The sequence below is a fragment of the Dipodomys spectabilis genome, unplaced genomic scaffold (assembly GCF_019054845.1).
Source record: "Dipodomys spectabilis isolate Male_0828 unplaced genomic scaffold, ASM1905484v1 ptg000190l, whole genome shotgun sequence".
NCBI classification, from domain to species: domain Eukaryota; kingdom Metazoa; phylum Chordata; class Mammalia; order Rodentia; family Heteromyidae; genus Dipodomys; species Dipodomys spectabilis.
Window position 1 is genome coordinate 5112592 of NW_024870867.1, and position 16830 is coordinate 5129421.

General features: G+C 35.6%; 1 protein-coding gene across 1 annotated transcript in view; it reads left to right on the plus strand.

Moving 5' to 3' along the window:
- Hdac9 (histone deacetylase 9) overlaps nt 1-16830 on the plus strand; it is an 821624-nt gene that overhangs the window by 521849 nt on the left and 282945 nt on the right. The gene's annotated exons all lie outside the window — the stretch shown is intronic.

Consider the following 16830-nt stretch of genomic DNA (forward strand, 5'->3'; position numbering starts at 1 on the left):
ATGATTACAAATGAGGGAAACCATAAAGTCCATGTTTCTTTGGGTCTGGCTTACTTCACTTAATATGATTTTTCCCAAGTCTTTCCTATCAGAAAGACTGACTTGGCCACTTTTGTAAGGAAATATTGAACATTGTTATCCCTTCCCTTGTTTTTCTCCCACTTTCTCTTCCCGCTTCAAACTCGCCCCCTCCCAAGTTGTAAGGTTCATTTCCAACATATTGTCTTGTGAGTATCACTGTTGCGTTGGTTTGCCCTTTATCATTTGTCTTACCATTTGTTCCTCTTGTTCTTTGGTGTTGACACTGGGGCTTGAACTCAGTATTTTAAGCTCCTGCTTGGCTTTTTAAATCAAGGTTGGCCCTCTTACTCTAAGAACCACACTTACAGTTCCAGGTTTTTTTTTTTTGTTGTTGTTGTTGGTTTGTTTGTTTTGTTTTGTTGCTAGTTAATGGGAGATAAGAGACTTTTCTGCCCAGATTGGCTTCCAGCCACAATCCTCAAATCTCAGCCTCCTCAGTAGCTATGATTATAGGATTGAGCCATCAGCACTTGGCTTTGCCTTGCAAACTTCTAATTCAGGATCTCTGTTATTCTGTCTGCCTTTATTTTTCCATCAGAACACTTAGTTACATCTTTTTTCATCCAGGTGACAATTACTGTTTCATAATTCTTGCTTTTTACATTAGAAAGCAATGCTAATGGAAATCATGGTGTGTAAGAATTCACCTATAGGAATCCTTCTAGAAACACGAGAAGTATGGATACTGTTGTCTTGATTTCAAACCTACAATGGGAATGAAGAATTTAGAGGAAATTATTCTGTTGAGTGGTAAATTCTGAGGATACTCGGAGGACAGTTTATCAAAAAATGCTCAAGATTATTATGAATTTTCCCCATTTTATCTGTTAATTTAAGTTGGGTAATGAGGAGGGAGGATGCAGAGTCATAGGAAATTAGCAATTCATTTTGTTTTAATGGATTCAAAAGTATTGAGGTTTTTATTTGGTATATGAAAGCAGCCAGAATACTGACTTGAGTTAAATTGTTGGTGAACCTAGAGAAATGTCTTCTCCATTTTCTTTATTTTCTGTGGACATTTACATGGCTATGAAGGGAATGTGGGAAGTTCTTAGACACTTGGTGTTAAAGGCAGTGCCTAGGGAGATTCTGTGATGTTCTACTTTTTGATTCCTGGATGGCATGTTAATATTGTATCTTTTTTAATGGCTATACTCCCCCCCCTTTACTAATATAAAAGATTTACTGTTACAGTTTGTGTGTGGTCAGGCAGTGGTATATGGAAACGCTGTTTCCTGCTATTTAATCTAATTAGTCCAATCACGTGCCAGCCTTCGGGCAGGTCACTGGACTTCTGAGGCTCTTTGTCTCTCAGAGAGATGGACAATATCTTGGCTTTGTTTGGATGCTGGGGATACTGCAAATAAAACCACTGAAATTCTGACTGTTTGTTTAGCCAACTCTTTGCATTTTCTACCATTTGGCTTTGATTTTGTTTGGGGGGGAAAGATGGCATTTTGGCCTTGGGTAAATGAGAAAGATATGAAAAGAGCTCTTGCGCTGTGGTTTCATAAACAGTTTAGAGCATCTTTATCTTCTAGTCAGATTTTTGTATGCATTTGTTACTGCTTGGCCAGCAGAAACCAAAGACCGTTTATATCAGCATCATTACTGAACCAACTTAGCTGACAGACTGTCACTTTAATCGAAGCCTCCTTTTGGGGGTCATATATACATACATACACATATATGTGTATATGTATACACACATTTATAGGTATGTGTATGTGATTTTTTTCTTCTTGTTAAATATCTAAATCTTTTATGGACTTCACTGTTTCAGAGAATTCACTTTTTCAGTGAATTTATTGTTGAAGAAGATGAACAGAGTCCAATTTTCACATATTGATTTTAACTTTTATTGTTAAAGATATTTAAGTTGGTTTCCTCCTTAAAGATTGAATCAATATGTACAATCTTAAATTTCTTTTGAATCATCTTTAGGTTACATCCTTATGACACTCCCAAGAATTCTAAAGTTCTAAAAATTGTGAAGAACATTTGAAAAGAAATAGATTACGATTACCTGTTGTAACTGAAGAACATATCTGCAGTAAAGATTATTGCTTAAATTTCCAGAAAACACAAATACTTCCATGAATCAAAGTGACCTGTCCAAGGTGATAAAATCAATTGAACATCTAGATTTTATAATTGGGTATTTTGTTAATCAATGCTACACGTACAATTTAGAATTTCAGACAAGTTTGCCAATAGCTTAAAACTGCACCAAGAACATTACCAAGCACTGATTCTTGTAATTAGAATCATAAATTAAAATTATTTGCAGCAAATCTGACTCAAATTCTCTTTACACAACATCCTAAAATTTTATTTTATGTACAGTTAGGATTGTATAGCTACATGTATAAATTGCCCAATGGTTCTCAATATTTTTAGTTGCAATTTAGCCTAATAAATACTAATAGTAGAGATCAGTTCAATAAAAGCACACTAAACAGCTATCCCACACTGGGCCTCTGTCAGTGATTGCTAAAGAACATCAAAATGGCTTGAACCCATCATCTTAGCTACTCAAGAAGTGGAGATGCAGAGAACTCCAGATCCCAGCCTGCCCAAGCAAAAGGTGAAAGAAAAATAACTAAAGCAAAATGGGACGAGGATGTGACTCAAATGCTAGGTGGGAGACCATGAGTTCAAATCCCAATTCCACCACCACCAAAAAAAATAGAGACAATATCAGATATCTCTATTGCCTTCCAAATTTATGATCTCTTTTAAAAATGAAGAGATAAAGTGATGGAAGTCTTTCCATTTCCTAACAAATGGGAAAATGTCATTCTTCCTGATGGAGGCATAGAATTCATATATATATATATCACATTTTCTTGATCCATTCATCTGCTGAGGGGCATCTGTGTTGGTTTTATATCTTAGCTATGGTAAATAATGCTGCAATAAACATAGTTGTGCTGGTAGCCTTAGTATGGCCTTGTTTGTGATCATTTGAGTAAATGCCCAAAAGTGGGATTGCTGGGTCATAGGGGAGCTCTATGTGGAGTCTTTTGAGGAACTTTCAAACTGCTTTCCAAAGTGTTTGAACAAGTTTACACTCCTACCCCCCTCCAGCATCTGTTGTTAATAGATTTCTTGATTATAGCCATTCTAACTAGGGTGAGGTGGAATTCATTTGCATTTCTTTTTATGGCTAGAGAGGTTGAGCATTTCTTCATGTGTCTATTGGCCATTCTTATTTCATCTTCAGAGAAGTTTCTCTTTAAGTCTTTAGCCCACTTATTTATTGGGCAGTTGTTTCTTTGAGGATTTGTTGTTGGGGGGTTTAATGTTTTGAGTTCCAAGTATATTTTAGATATGAGACCCTTGTCTGTTATATGGCTAGTGAAGATCTTCTCCCAATCCATGGGCTTTCTATTGATCTTGCTAGCTATGTGCTTTGCCATGCAGAAGCTCTGCAACTTCATGCAATACCATTTGTCCAACCTTTCTTTGATTTGTTATGTTTCTGGGTCTCTATTAAGAAAAATTTGGCCTGTGCCAAGGAGAAGTAGAGTTTCTCCTGTTCCATCCTGTAATGTTTTCAGAGTGTCTGCTTTGACTCCAAGGTCTTTGATCTATTGGAATTGATTCTAGTGCAGGGTGATATATATGGATCTAGCTTTAGTTTTATACAGGTGAATAACCAATTTTTCCAGCACCATTTACTGAAGAGGCTGTCATTTTTCTATCCTATTTTTTTAACTCCCTTATCAAAGATTAGGTGGCTATAGGTTTGTAGATCATTTCTGGGTTTTTAGTTCTATTCCATTGGTCCTCAGGTCTATCCTTGTGCCAGTATCAAGCTGTTTTGATTACTATGGCTTTATAGTAGAGTTTGAAATTTGGTATTGATATTCCTCCAGCACTGTTCTTCCTGTTAAGGATCGTTTTTGCTATTCTGGGTCTAAAGAAACATAGGTCCCATGGTTTCAATTATTTGCAATAACTAGTACATATGTAGGACAAGCAGAAAAGGCCAAAAGCTAGGTACATAGGACCATATAAGATGATGTTAAGCAAAGTGAACCCTAAGATAGGAACACAAATATCTTTTTTCTTTCTTGCTATCATTTCTAATGCATTTATAATGTACCATGTGATTTTTTTCTGTTGCTTTGTATGTTCCTCCCCCATGGTATAACCCCTATTTTCACTATATTTGATGTTGGTTCCCAGCATCTTGTATATACATGTCTCTAATTTGGGGAGGGGAAAGGAAAAAATGCTTAAATAAGGATACAGGTTGAACCATTGTAACAATGAGATGTACAAAACACTATGTTGAAAATGAACTTTGCAACCTGGTGGGGGTAAGGGAGATAGTTATGGAGTTGAGAGGGAAGGGATGGTAGGGGGGAAACAAAGGAGGAGGCAAAAATACTCAATAGGAAATGTACTCATTACCTTGCTCATGTAACTGTAACCCCTCTGTACAACATTTTTACAATAAAAAAGTACAAAAAACCCAAATAATGAAAATACAAGGTCATTAGTAACACCATGGTAAAAAAAATACATAAGGCACAAAATCTCTATAAATCTTGATTAAAATCTTGCTGCTTGTTGTACTGAGATCAAAACCCACACATGGAGTCCTTTCTCTTTCCAGAAAACATAGGTACTTCTGGAGAATATTCAGATGTCAGTATAGGGAGACACCTTGAATATGGCATCCCCAAAGAATGAGAATAGGATTTTTAATAGCCCTACTTGATGGTACATGTCTTCTGGGATCCACTATGACTGGAAAATTGCTTCCATTGATAATTATAATAAATATTTCTTTGTCTTATGATAATGGAAAAGTACCTATTTTGTTAAAGACTAATAAAGTGTTTGTATTTCTTTTACTCACTAAAAGAGTAGGTGATTATAGGTAGAAATCACATCATTTCCACTCTCCTTTTACCAAGCTGAAGCCCTCAGAATTTGAGATGCCCTTTATGATATATTTCCATTTGTGAATTTTTAAATTTTCAATTTTTAAAGAAAATCAAGACTATCAATGGAAAGAAAACACTTGCTTAGCACACCAACCAGTACCTTGTGATGATTTAAAGATGTCTCTTGTACCTTTACTTCAAGCAAAGCATTTAATTCATTTCCATTTTTATTTGCATATATTTTTAGCTGTATAAATCAGCTTCATTGTTATCTTTCCAGGTATTCATACAACAAATCCTGATTAAACCTTTCCCCAATAATATATCTCCTAGATGTAAGGTGGAGGGCTTAAAAATGAAGACAGGGATTTATTCAATGGCTTGGGAACCCTAATTGCTTTCCTCAAAGGACAATTGGATAATAAAATGACCACACATTTATCCTCCACAAAACTCACGGTGTTTCTGTATCCTTATCTACATATCAATCTATCTAGGTAGATCTCTAGATTAGATAGTTAATAGAAAGATTTGCCAGTTATCTGTCCATTTGTGTACTTTCCCTTTTGTATCACAGAATATACCCCATAATGTTGTGTCCTAAAGTGAATCTTCCATCTGTGTAATCATTTCTATTGATTTTAAACAAGTTGAAATGTAACTGAAAATACTTTCTCCATATAACATGCTTCTCTGTCCAGTTTAATGTAGTTTTCTTTTCCGTATTTCTTTTCATCCTCAAGGTTTTGTTGTTGAAACAACTATGATTGAATCTCTCTTTGAATATAATTTAGAGAGCAGAAACTCTTCTCTGCCTAACAGTATCTTACCACAGCCTCTAGGAAGGTTCACTGGAGCACATGGAAATAAAGATAACCACATACAACATTTCTCTGGCTACAGAGTCCATTGGAGTGTCCCAGTTTTCACAAAATGGTAGTATCCTTTAGCATCCACCATGTGGTGCTTTTCTGCCTGCCTCCAGCCAGATACCTTATCCATTACCTGAGAGAAACAGCCTCCCCAACCAGGCTGGGCTGTGACCTGGAGTTGTTAAGATAGGAAGAGCTAGTCTTCTCTTGTGCTTGGCCCTCAACTGGTCCCTTAGCTTGTTACATGCTGCATTGTCCTCATTTGTGAATTGACCAGTAATCTTTACCTTCTAGGAAAGGCTGTGCTTTGTCACACACCTGACATGTAAAGATGGTGCTTAGACCCAGATTTATGGACAGCTAATCAAGCAGATAGACCATACTTACATTTAAATGTTCACTTTTTCTTTTATGTTTATATGCTTTCCTTCAAAAATTCCAACTGTTAAAAGTAAAACTCTCATTGAATGTTTAAAGAAATGTCAAGTGAATGCTAATTTACTATTTTTGCCATAGAATTGGCAAATAGATTTCTTCCTAAAAGGGAGGAAGATGGAAGAACGTACTTTACGCAGTTTTTTTAATTTCTCAAGAGTGAAAATAACTCTGCTAAATTAGTTATAAAATATATGTAAAAATAGTCATCATGTGGCAGTACGTAATTTTTTAACAAAAAACACTATCAAAAAATAGTATAGAATGACAAAATTTTATTAATGGCAGACATTGTCCACAATAGATGAAAATACCAACAAAGGTAGCATATCTTCAGAGGTAATGAAGCACCAAACACCATGCCTAATAATACACATATATAATGTGTTCTTCATCATTTATTTACAAATTTAGAAATAGGGGTTCCAGAGGGGTTAAATGGTTACATAAATTCATATGCTTAGAATGTTTGAATGGGATAGAATTAATATTTCAACCCCAGTACAAATTTAAAAGGGTTGATAGATTCTCCTGGAGTCTCTCAGCCAGTGGATAATGCCAGAATGGAGACTCTGATCTGATTCATGGACTATTGATGACAAATTCTTAGTATAGAGTTTTCAAATTCACATCAGAAAACTATTTTCTGCTTTGCTAAACTTTTAACTAACTGTATCTTGCTCTCTCTAGTCATTTGCTAAGCATGTGTTAATAGATCTAGAAATGACATCACAGGAGTGAGCCAATAGTCTTCATATTAAATATATTCCTTGACATCTCCAATTATTCTCTTTAACTCTAGCTCATAAATCTTGCTTCTTGTGACTAAGAAGATCACACAATTTCCAACATTTTGTGTTGAAATTTTTATTTAAATATCTGCTCATTCATTTTTCTATTGGAATATATGAGAAAAAATGTAAATACATAATGACATAATTTCTTTTTAAAAATACTTTTAATGTAAAAATACTTTTAATGTAAAAATACTGTACAGAGGGGTTACAGTTACATGAGTAAGATAATGAGTACATTTCCTATTGAGCGTTGTTACCCCCTCCTTTGATTTCCCCCTACCATCCCCTCCCTCCTCACCTGCTCGCTCCCCCCACCCCAAATTTGTAAAGTTCGTTTTCAACATAGTGTATCCTTGTTTCAGCATTTTGCTTTTTCCCTTCCCATCCACAAATGAGAAAACTATATACACAAGATGCAGGGCACCGGAATCAAATACAGTGACAACAAGGGTTATACCATGAGGGAAGAACATACCAAAAAAATCACAGTACATTAAAAACAACAGCGACAAAGGAAAAAAACCTCTTGTGTCTCTATCTTGGGGTTCATTTTGCTTCGCATCATCTTATATGGTCATATGTGCATAGCTTTTGACCTTTTCTGCTACTCTGGTAAGATTAGCCTAGATGTATACTATTTATTGCAATTAAGGGAAACCATGGGAACTATGTTTATTTGAGCCTGGCTTACTTCACTTAATATAATTTTTTCCAAGTCTTTCCATTTCCTAACAAATGGGGCAGTGTCATTCTTTCTGATGGAGGCATAGAATTCCACTGTGTGTATATATACAAACACACACATATACACATGCATATATATGTATGTATATATAAATGTTGTATATATGTATATAATATATATGTATATATATTTGCATATATATATACATATGTATAGACCACATATGCATATATATATATATATATACAACATTTTCTTGATCCATTCATCTACTGAGGTGCATCTGGGTTGGTTCCATATCTTAGGTATGGTGAATAATGCTGCAATAAACATAGTTGTGCTGGTAGCTTTAGTATGGCTTTGTTTGTGATCACTTGAGTAAATGCCCACAAATGAGATTGCTGGGTCATCGGGGAGCTCTATGTGGAGTCTCTTGAGGAATCTCCATACTGTTTTCCAATTTCTGCATAATTGTTCCCTTAGACTGCTCAAAAATTCTGTGGCTTTAACTCTATTTCCTTTCTTCTGTTGATAATTTTAGTACAACAGTCTATGTTTTTAATGATTGGATTTTCTGTCATCTTATGTAGAAATCCCCATAAAATAATTTAATCTAGTAAATAAGAACTTGTTTTTGCTGGTTATGAGGACTGAACTCTGGGCCTGGGCACTGTCCCTCAGCTCTTCAACTCAAGACTAGTGCTCTACAACTTGAGCCACAGTGCCACCTCTGGCTTTTTCTGCTTTTGTGGTGCTGAGGAATTGAAACCAGGGCTTCATGCATGCAAGACAAGCACTCTACCACTGAGCCACCTTCCCAGCCCCATAAATATAAACTTCTCTTTCTTAGAGTACTGCTCCTAGCCACAATAATCATGCAATCCATTAAAAAGAGAATAAATTGTTTATCTATATGGTTTTTGGACAAATGAAAGTACTACATCAGAGACATAGAAACTAAATGTCCTATAATTTAATATAAGTACTTAATAAATGCACATGAAGTTCCAATGCTGTCAAGATTCTTAATTTAGTTTTTTAATGTGTTTTCTCTAAATGAACATATCCCAGCTCAATACATTTTGCAGTACTGGCAATAGTGGGTTAGTATAGTTCAACTGGTTTAAATAGAAATTACTTACCCTCTACCAAACTCATTGGCTATTCTGGGTAATCTTATATATATTCTTGCAAAACAACAAGCAGGTTAATGTTTCTTGAAGTAACAGCTATTTGGCTACATATACATTAATGCTTTAGAACTGCAATCAATTCTATCATAGAAATCTTACTGATAGACAAAAGGATCTATACTGAGTTAAGTAATGGCAGCAGTATTCAAAATAAATAGTGCATTTTGAATACACTCATCCACTGATGAATTTAGTGCATTTTGTATTCATTTGTTTGCTATAACTATAGGCCTTTAGTAAATATAATACATAAATTATTTCTCTAATGTAGTCAATATTCAGGTACTTTTGATATTCACCAGGGAATAAATCTTTTTTGACATTTAAAGAGCAGATCCTAGGAGGTGAAGTCAAAGAACTGAAGATTAGCTAATGGCCTAAGAGCGTCTGACTCAAAAGGAGAAGGAACTCAGAAAGAGAAGGGAAAAGGAAGCCATGCGTTTCTGCAGGCTTTCACAGCTAGTTGGATGAACAAATGGTGTGTTCTTCCAAGAGAATACAATTTTCTTCCACTGTATGTTGAGGTGTGGTCTCTTGAAGTGAAGATCATCTTAGTCTTTACCTAATAAATTTTCCACATTATCCAGCATAAAGTTTAGCTAGATACTCCTTTCATTTTATAGTTTTTCCATAATGTGATGTGTGAAGGAGTGAGCTGGCTATCAGATTTCCTTTTATAAGCTAACTAAAAACATGGAAACCCACAAACAGCCTGTAAAACTCAAAAACTGAATAAAAATGATAATATTACCTGGGCCTCACATATGTATGTGTGCGAGAGAGTGCATTCTACTTAAGTAATGTTTGTCTAGTCATTATTCTGGTATTGTTCCATTATTAATTCTCTTAGTTTATCAACAAACATAATCACAAACAGGATTTCAAAGCAACATCATAGAGGATCATATTCTCAAAGAGCAGAAAAAGGGTGTGGGGCAGGGGTAAGTTGCTGTTGTATCAGGTTGTGAGCCTGTTTAATCTCATCTCAGTTTGACCAGTGACAGAGGGAATGCTTCTGTTAACTTATTCATAAGTGCATTGCTGTGCATATGTTGTGAGTGTGATACAATGGTAAAAATGAGGATTTGCTGAGCTCCCTCCAATTCCAGTCACCTTGTAACAGCTAATGTTTTATAAATCTTCTCACCCACGTCCCATGCATTGTTGATTAAGGCTGACCCATGACAGGTTTCTTGTCTTCAATAATTTCCCTTTCCTGATTAGGATACAAAATTCTGGATTCACTTATGCTTGGCACATCATTTGATCCTGTTCGCTTCTTTCTCAGCCTCCTTCTTCCACTACCCAATTACCTAAGTCATATATCCTCTCAAACAAGCGGTAATTGGTTAGACAACCACATCCACTGCTTCCACAGAAAAACTAGCTGAAGCCCACATTCAAGGGAAATGTCTCTTAGTTTATCTTTAAATTGGAGCAGGGCAGAGGTCAGTAGCTGAGAGGAAGTCAAGATGACAGGGACCCTAATGGTTGCAAAGAGAAGGTTAAGACAAGCACATATCTTTCCTTGAGACACTTGGACCATTGTTAGCTACCTGGCACAAATCATTTTCCAGTGAAAATAAATGAAAACATCACTGATTTAGAAAAAGGTTTTTTTTTTAAGGTAATTGAATGTAATGGACATTTTACTTATAGTCTTATTTATTTTATTGCTTTTAAACCTGCATTCTTTCACATAAATTAAAACTAGTAAGTTGGGGTAGCTCAATTTAAAATCATAGTTCATAGGTGATTTATATTAAAACATAATATACAGGCACTATTGATACCAAAAACTTTCTTGTTAGAAGTCTAGCTTAACCTCAAGGAAGAAATCCATAGTTTTGGATACTTTTTGGAAATTTTCTCTTTGAAAAAGTGTAAGTTCCAAATGAATATATTTTTCTTTCACTCTAGGACATATCTACAGAATACATAATGAGTTTATATTAAGACATAGTGTATGGAAGTTTCAGTTACTTTGCCCTCCATTTCAGTTTGCATTATTTTTTTCTAGAAGGACGTAGCTGAGAAGCAATGCCACAGAATCACAGGTTGTGGCCACACAGGAAGCAAATAGTATAAAATTATTGGTAAAGAAATAAAAAGTAATGTCATTTCTCAAATAGAAAAAAACCCAAACCCACAAATATATAACTGTAACTAATGTGTCTCATCAAGAATATTTCAGAAATATGGGCTGGAAAGGTGGCTCAGTGGTAGAGCGCTTGCCTTGCATGCCTGAGGCCCTGGGTTTGATTCCTCAGCACCACATAAGCAAAAAGAAAAAAGCCGGAAGTGGCGCTGTGGCTCAAGTGGTAGAACGCTAGCCTTGAGCTGAAGAGCTGAGGGACAGTGCCCAGGCCCAGAGTACAGGCCCCATGACCGGACCCAAAAAAAAAAAAAAAAAAAAAGAATATTTCAGAAATATACTGAAATTGATTTTGGCAAGGAAAGTTCTTAGGCAATGCCCGGCTGTTCTGGAAGTTTTCACACTAAGGATAAAGCTTGGGTAGTTTATGTTTTTATGGCAATGGTGATTCTAGCCAGCTTTGTGCACAAAGACTCATGCTTACCATGACAGATTCATAATGTTGTTCTTGTGGCCATTAACATCGTGCAGCCTAGTTTCTTTTTGTTTTAAACAGGGTATTGTTGCTCTCATATAGATATGCATACACACATATTCTGATGTGACTGGCCATTTAAAATAAGCATTTTAATGTAACATACATTATTATATAATATAATGCATATAATATATAATATATCATATATACATTATTATATATTATATAATATTATATATAATGTATATAAGCATTATCATATAACATACAATAATGTATATACTATATAATGTATCACATAATATGCTATATAATATATTATACAATAATACACATTATATAATATTATATAATATATGTAATAATACATAATGGATATTATGTATATTCTGTTGTGATTGGTGGGTTTAAAATAAGCATCTTTAATGTGCTTGTAAAATTGTACCTAGAAATGGTGCCTAGAAACTTGCAAAATGTACCTAGAGTGAATGATACAAATTTCCTAAAGGGAAGGACACAGATTTCATAATGGTGTGTGCAAGATAAGCGTCTCAGTAATTTTATACCACACATCAAGATTTATTGACATCCAAATGTGGTGTTTCTGCCAAGGCTATGGATCCCTAAGAAAGGCTGAGAGGTAGGGGCTGTAGACCGAGGCACCGTGTGCAATGCTGGTTCAGTTCCAGAAAGCACATTGCTAAGGGTTTCTCAACCTTTCTGTGAAAGCTCTCTTATCAGATGGTAACTGAGGAGCTCTTTATCCACGCTTTTCTCTCTACATACTGGAGTGCATTAAAATGCCTTTGAGTAGACATCATGAGGAGAAGTTATTGGCAATAATGCCAAGCCTTGGAAGAAGCAATCTTCATTTATGAAATAAATATTTGTAAATAATACTTTACAATACATAGATTATATAACATTCAATTTTTGTTCTAAACAGAAACTAGTCTCTTTAAACTGATTCTTGTGCAGATTGTGCTAGAAAGATGTGGGGGTGGGCATTAACTATGCAGCTAATCCATCTCTTGTGGTACAATTCCCTTCTGACACCATGTTAATGTTTGTGTTTCTATCCTAGAGCTGTTTTTGTTTTCTTGCTGCCATTCTAAAAATGGGAGGAGCTCTCTTTCTTTCTTACCAAACTACTACTGTATACTCCTTTAAAAAATTGGCTATTATATTACAAACATTGTATTATTTAGGTTGACACTGCTCTCTAAAATTGAAGGTAAAGAAATATAACTTCTATGCTTTTAGCTTTGTGATTTTTTTTTTCTTATTGAAAGATACATAAGGTTTAATAAGTCAGGCACTAGTGGCTCATGCTTATAATCCTAGCTTCTCAGAGCTAGATCTGAGAGCCATGGTTCAAAGCCAGCCTGGAAAGAAAGCTCCATGACGCTCTTACCTTCAATAAACTAGCAAAAAGCTAGAAGTGTTGCTATGGCTCAAATGTCAGAGTGCTAGCCTTAATAAAAAAAATAATTAAAAAAAATAATTAAACACACCAGAGGACACCACCTAAGTCCTGAGTTCAAGCCTCAGTACTGGCACACACACACACACACACACACACAGAGCTATGTAAGTTTTAATAATAAAATACTATGTGTATAGGGAATTTTCCTCTCCTCTCTCAGAAGCAAAACCATATATTTCTGTATGCTGTTAGCTCATGTTCATGTGATTATGCTTTTCCATTATTATAGGGAAAAATACTAATATTAGCAGCTATTTGCTTCATGAATATATCCCAGAGGAAAAGTATGAACAAATGATGTTTTTATGCATGCATCCTTTCTCAATTGTAAGTAAGACCTCAATCAATAATGATAGAGAATGTCTGAGTCCGTATACTAAAATTAGATTTTGTTTCTGTGAGGTGGAAAGAGTTTCTTCATGACCACTGACTGACTTGATAGCATTCAACTTGTTCATAAAAAGGCAGGAAACATAGACCACTTCTAACATGACTGCTGACTTCCAAGTCTTGTTTAACATACATGCGTTTGCTTATAAATTCATCTTTTTATTATTTAAATACTTATGTATCATCTCTCATATTCCATGTGTTATAGGACAGTCCTTTAGGATGGACAGTGCTCTATAAAAAATTGGGAAAAAATGTCATTTTATTTCCAAATGACACAAAAATGTGTCCACTCTAGATAGAATTCAATTTCACATAGTCTGCAGTGGTCAAAGGTCACTCCTTCAGGATTGCCAGTGTGAACAGTCTGTCGTGACCTGATTAGGTTACATGACCTAGAAATACCAAAGGAGCCACTGAGGAGTGTCAGGAAGAGAGAAAAGTTCATGTGACTCACCATGAGAGGAAAAACATGGAGCCTGAAGTGAGCAAGCCAAGGTCTGAGTTCTGGCGTGATCTCTTCTCTTTTCCTGAGACCTCTTAATTCTGAGGCTCAAGTTCTTCATCAGTGAAATGGGATTCATGCTATTTGTCTCTCAGGGCAATGCTGAGTGAGCTTTAGAAAATACTACATATATCTTCCAGTCCATTTGCAAAGGACTAGTTCAATATGGTAATTGAATATTAAAAAGGAAAGAAATGACACACATTGGAAGGACAGAAGCTAAATGAAGTTACAGAATTTTTCAAGCTCTTTTGAAACATCACTTCAGAGTAATGTTCTCTGGTCTGTTGAATTTTGAAAAACTTTCATTTTAAGTCAGCCTTTTGGAGATACCCAACACAGTCTAGTAGGTTATGGGCCCCGAGAAGTCACACAACAATGCATTTTGTTTAACTTGGCATTCAAAAGAAAAATAAGCTGGTTTCTGATGGCTGATGGCATCTCAGGATCTTGGTTTGAAGCTGGGTGTGGAGCTGTATGTAGCTCAAGTGGTAGAGTGTAAGCTTTGAGCAAAAATACACAGGGACAGGGCTCATGCCCTGAGATCAAGCCCCAGGACTCACTAACACACACACACACACACACACACACACACACACACACACGCGCACACACACACACACACACACACACACACACACACACACACACACAGAGGCAAAGGAAGAGAAAAAGAACCTTGACATTTACATAACATTACTACTCCATGAAGAATTTCATACACTGATCTGTTTTTAACTCATCATGACTAAGGTTTCAACTCTACAACTTAAGTATAAACTGCAGCAAATTATGTCTCCTAACCTTTTGGTGTGGCAGATGAGAAAAAGATTTAAGTCTAAACTCATTTACTGGGATTAAGTTTGATATTCCACATTTTATCTGGTTAGGACATACACTTAGTCATCATGTTATGGCTGTTTGATTACTTGCTATTTTTTTTATTGTGAAAATACTGTACAGAGGGGTTACAATTACATGGGCAAGATAATGAGTACATTTATTATCAAGCATTAAACAATGTTCTTAAAGCAGACAGAATTGATGATCTGATGTCTTTCACCAGCAGTTTACTAAAGTGACAGTTTATACTTTATGTATTAATAAGGAAATATAAAGGTTTATACTTAATATCTTTTATTTTGTTGGTCGTTGGGACTGAACTCTGTGCCTGGGCACTGTCCCTCAGCTCTTCAGCTCAAGGCTAGCACTCTATGACTTGAGCCACAGTGCCACTTCTGGCTTTTTCTGCTTATGTGGTGCTGAGGAATCGAACCCAGGGCCTCATGCATGCAAGGCAAGCACTCTACCACTAAGCTGCCTTCCCAGCCCTATATTTATATCTGAATAATGAAAACACATTGTTTGATTACTGATAATTTTTTGTTTTGTCATTTCTTGGAGAATAAAAGTAGCCTTTATGATAGTTCAATGTTTTCAGTGGAGGAAAATATTCAACAATTAATATAGACATGTTTCTGATATGATATTATATATTATTTATAATGTTATTTTTTATATACTAGGGTTTCATTTTTTAAAATAGTAATTAAGAATATTAATTAGATAAATGGAGGTAATATTTGAAGCCCTGGAATTCATAGAAAACAATAAATTTCACAAGCATGTCTTGTCTGACTCACGTACTTGTTTCAAGGAGAGATAGACAGCCAAATATAAATATTTAATTACGTTTTTATGTCTAATCTACTGTGACATTTTTCTAACATCAAATAGAATTTGGGGTTACATTTTTTAAAGCTAATGACATACTTTGATTGCTACATAGAGCAGATGCCCATCAGTGGAAGAATAGATTAAATATAAGGCCTTTAATTGAAAGTTTGAGTGAACACAACACTGTACTTATTGTAGAAGGCCAACGTGTTTTAAGCATCATGGAGGTGATGTGCTTGTTTCAATTAACTGGTTAATATTAGGAAAACTGATGTCATATATTTGAAAAAAAAAAGAAATGGAAAATCTTCTGCACCCTGGAGAGAAGAGAAAGATTAGTGCACCAGCATGCATTGAGCCGTTGTCCAGCAGGGGATGCTCACAGAGCAGGAAGGTCGCTGGCATCCTAGCCACCTTTTAGAACTGCTAGCACACTGGGATTTCAAGGCCAGTCAAAAATCCATAGTTGAAATAACCTCTTTGTGTACTCCAGAAGTTGCCCCACCTCCGATACTCATCTAATAAAATAATATGTCTGAAATTAACGAATCCCTACATGAGTCATTCGCATCTCATTATCTGCCTTCAAATGACATTTTGCAAACCACATTTCATATGTTGCTGCACATTAGCAAAGGGAACTCATAACTGCTTTTCCAAACAGAATCAAAGTGTAGTTAAATTGTTTTAAACACAGATTTAGAGAATGAAATTGAGGGTAGTAAACTAGTAGCCAACTAAAGCAAAACAGGCTGGAATGTTGGTAACCATTTGTATGCCCAGGATCCAAGCAAAACATCTTGAATTGCTAGTACTGTAATAAATTATACTTTTCACATTTGTATTTTGCAAGTGAAAACAGCATTAAGTCAAGTCTGTGAAAGAAAGACCCAAAGGATGACATGTTTAATTTGTCCATCCCTATGATAACCTGATAGAGCTAGTGCATCATGAGATAATTTGGGTAAGAGAGGCTCCATTGAAAAGACACTTGATGGCATGATGCAACCAATGGCTGAAGTAGACAAAGAGTTAACAGTCAGCAAAGATGTAATGAATGGTGGTTTCTTCTGACTCTGTCCCTCTTTCCTCCCAACAAGACCCATATCACATACAGCTGACACCCTGGTGGCTCTCCCATTTTCTTCAGGGTTAATTTTCTTTCTTTAACATAATGAGATAAATGGCTGGATGACCTCGACTGTTCAGAGGGCAGAAATGGTCAGGACCTGGTT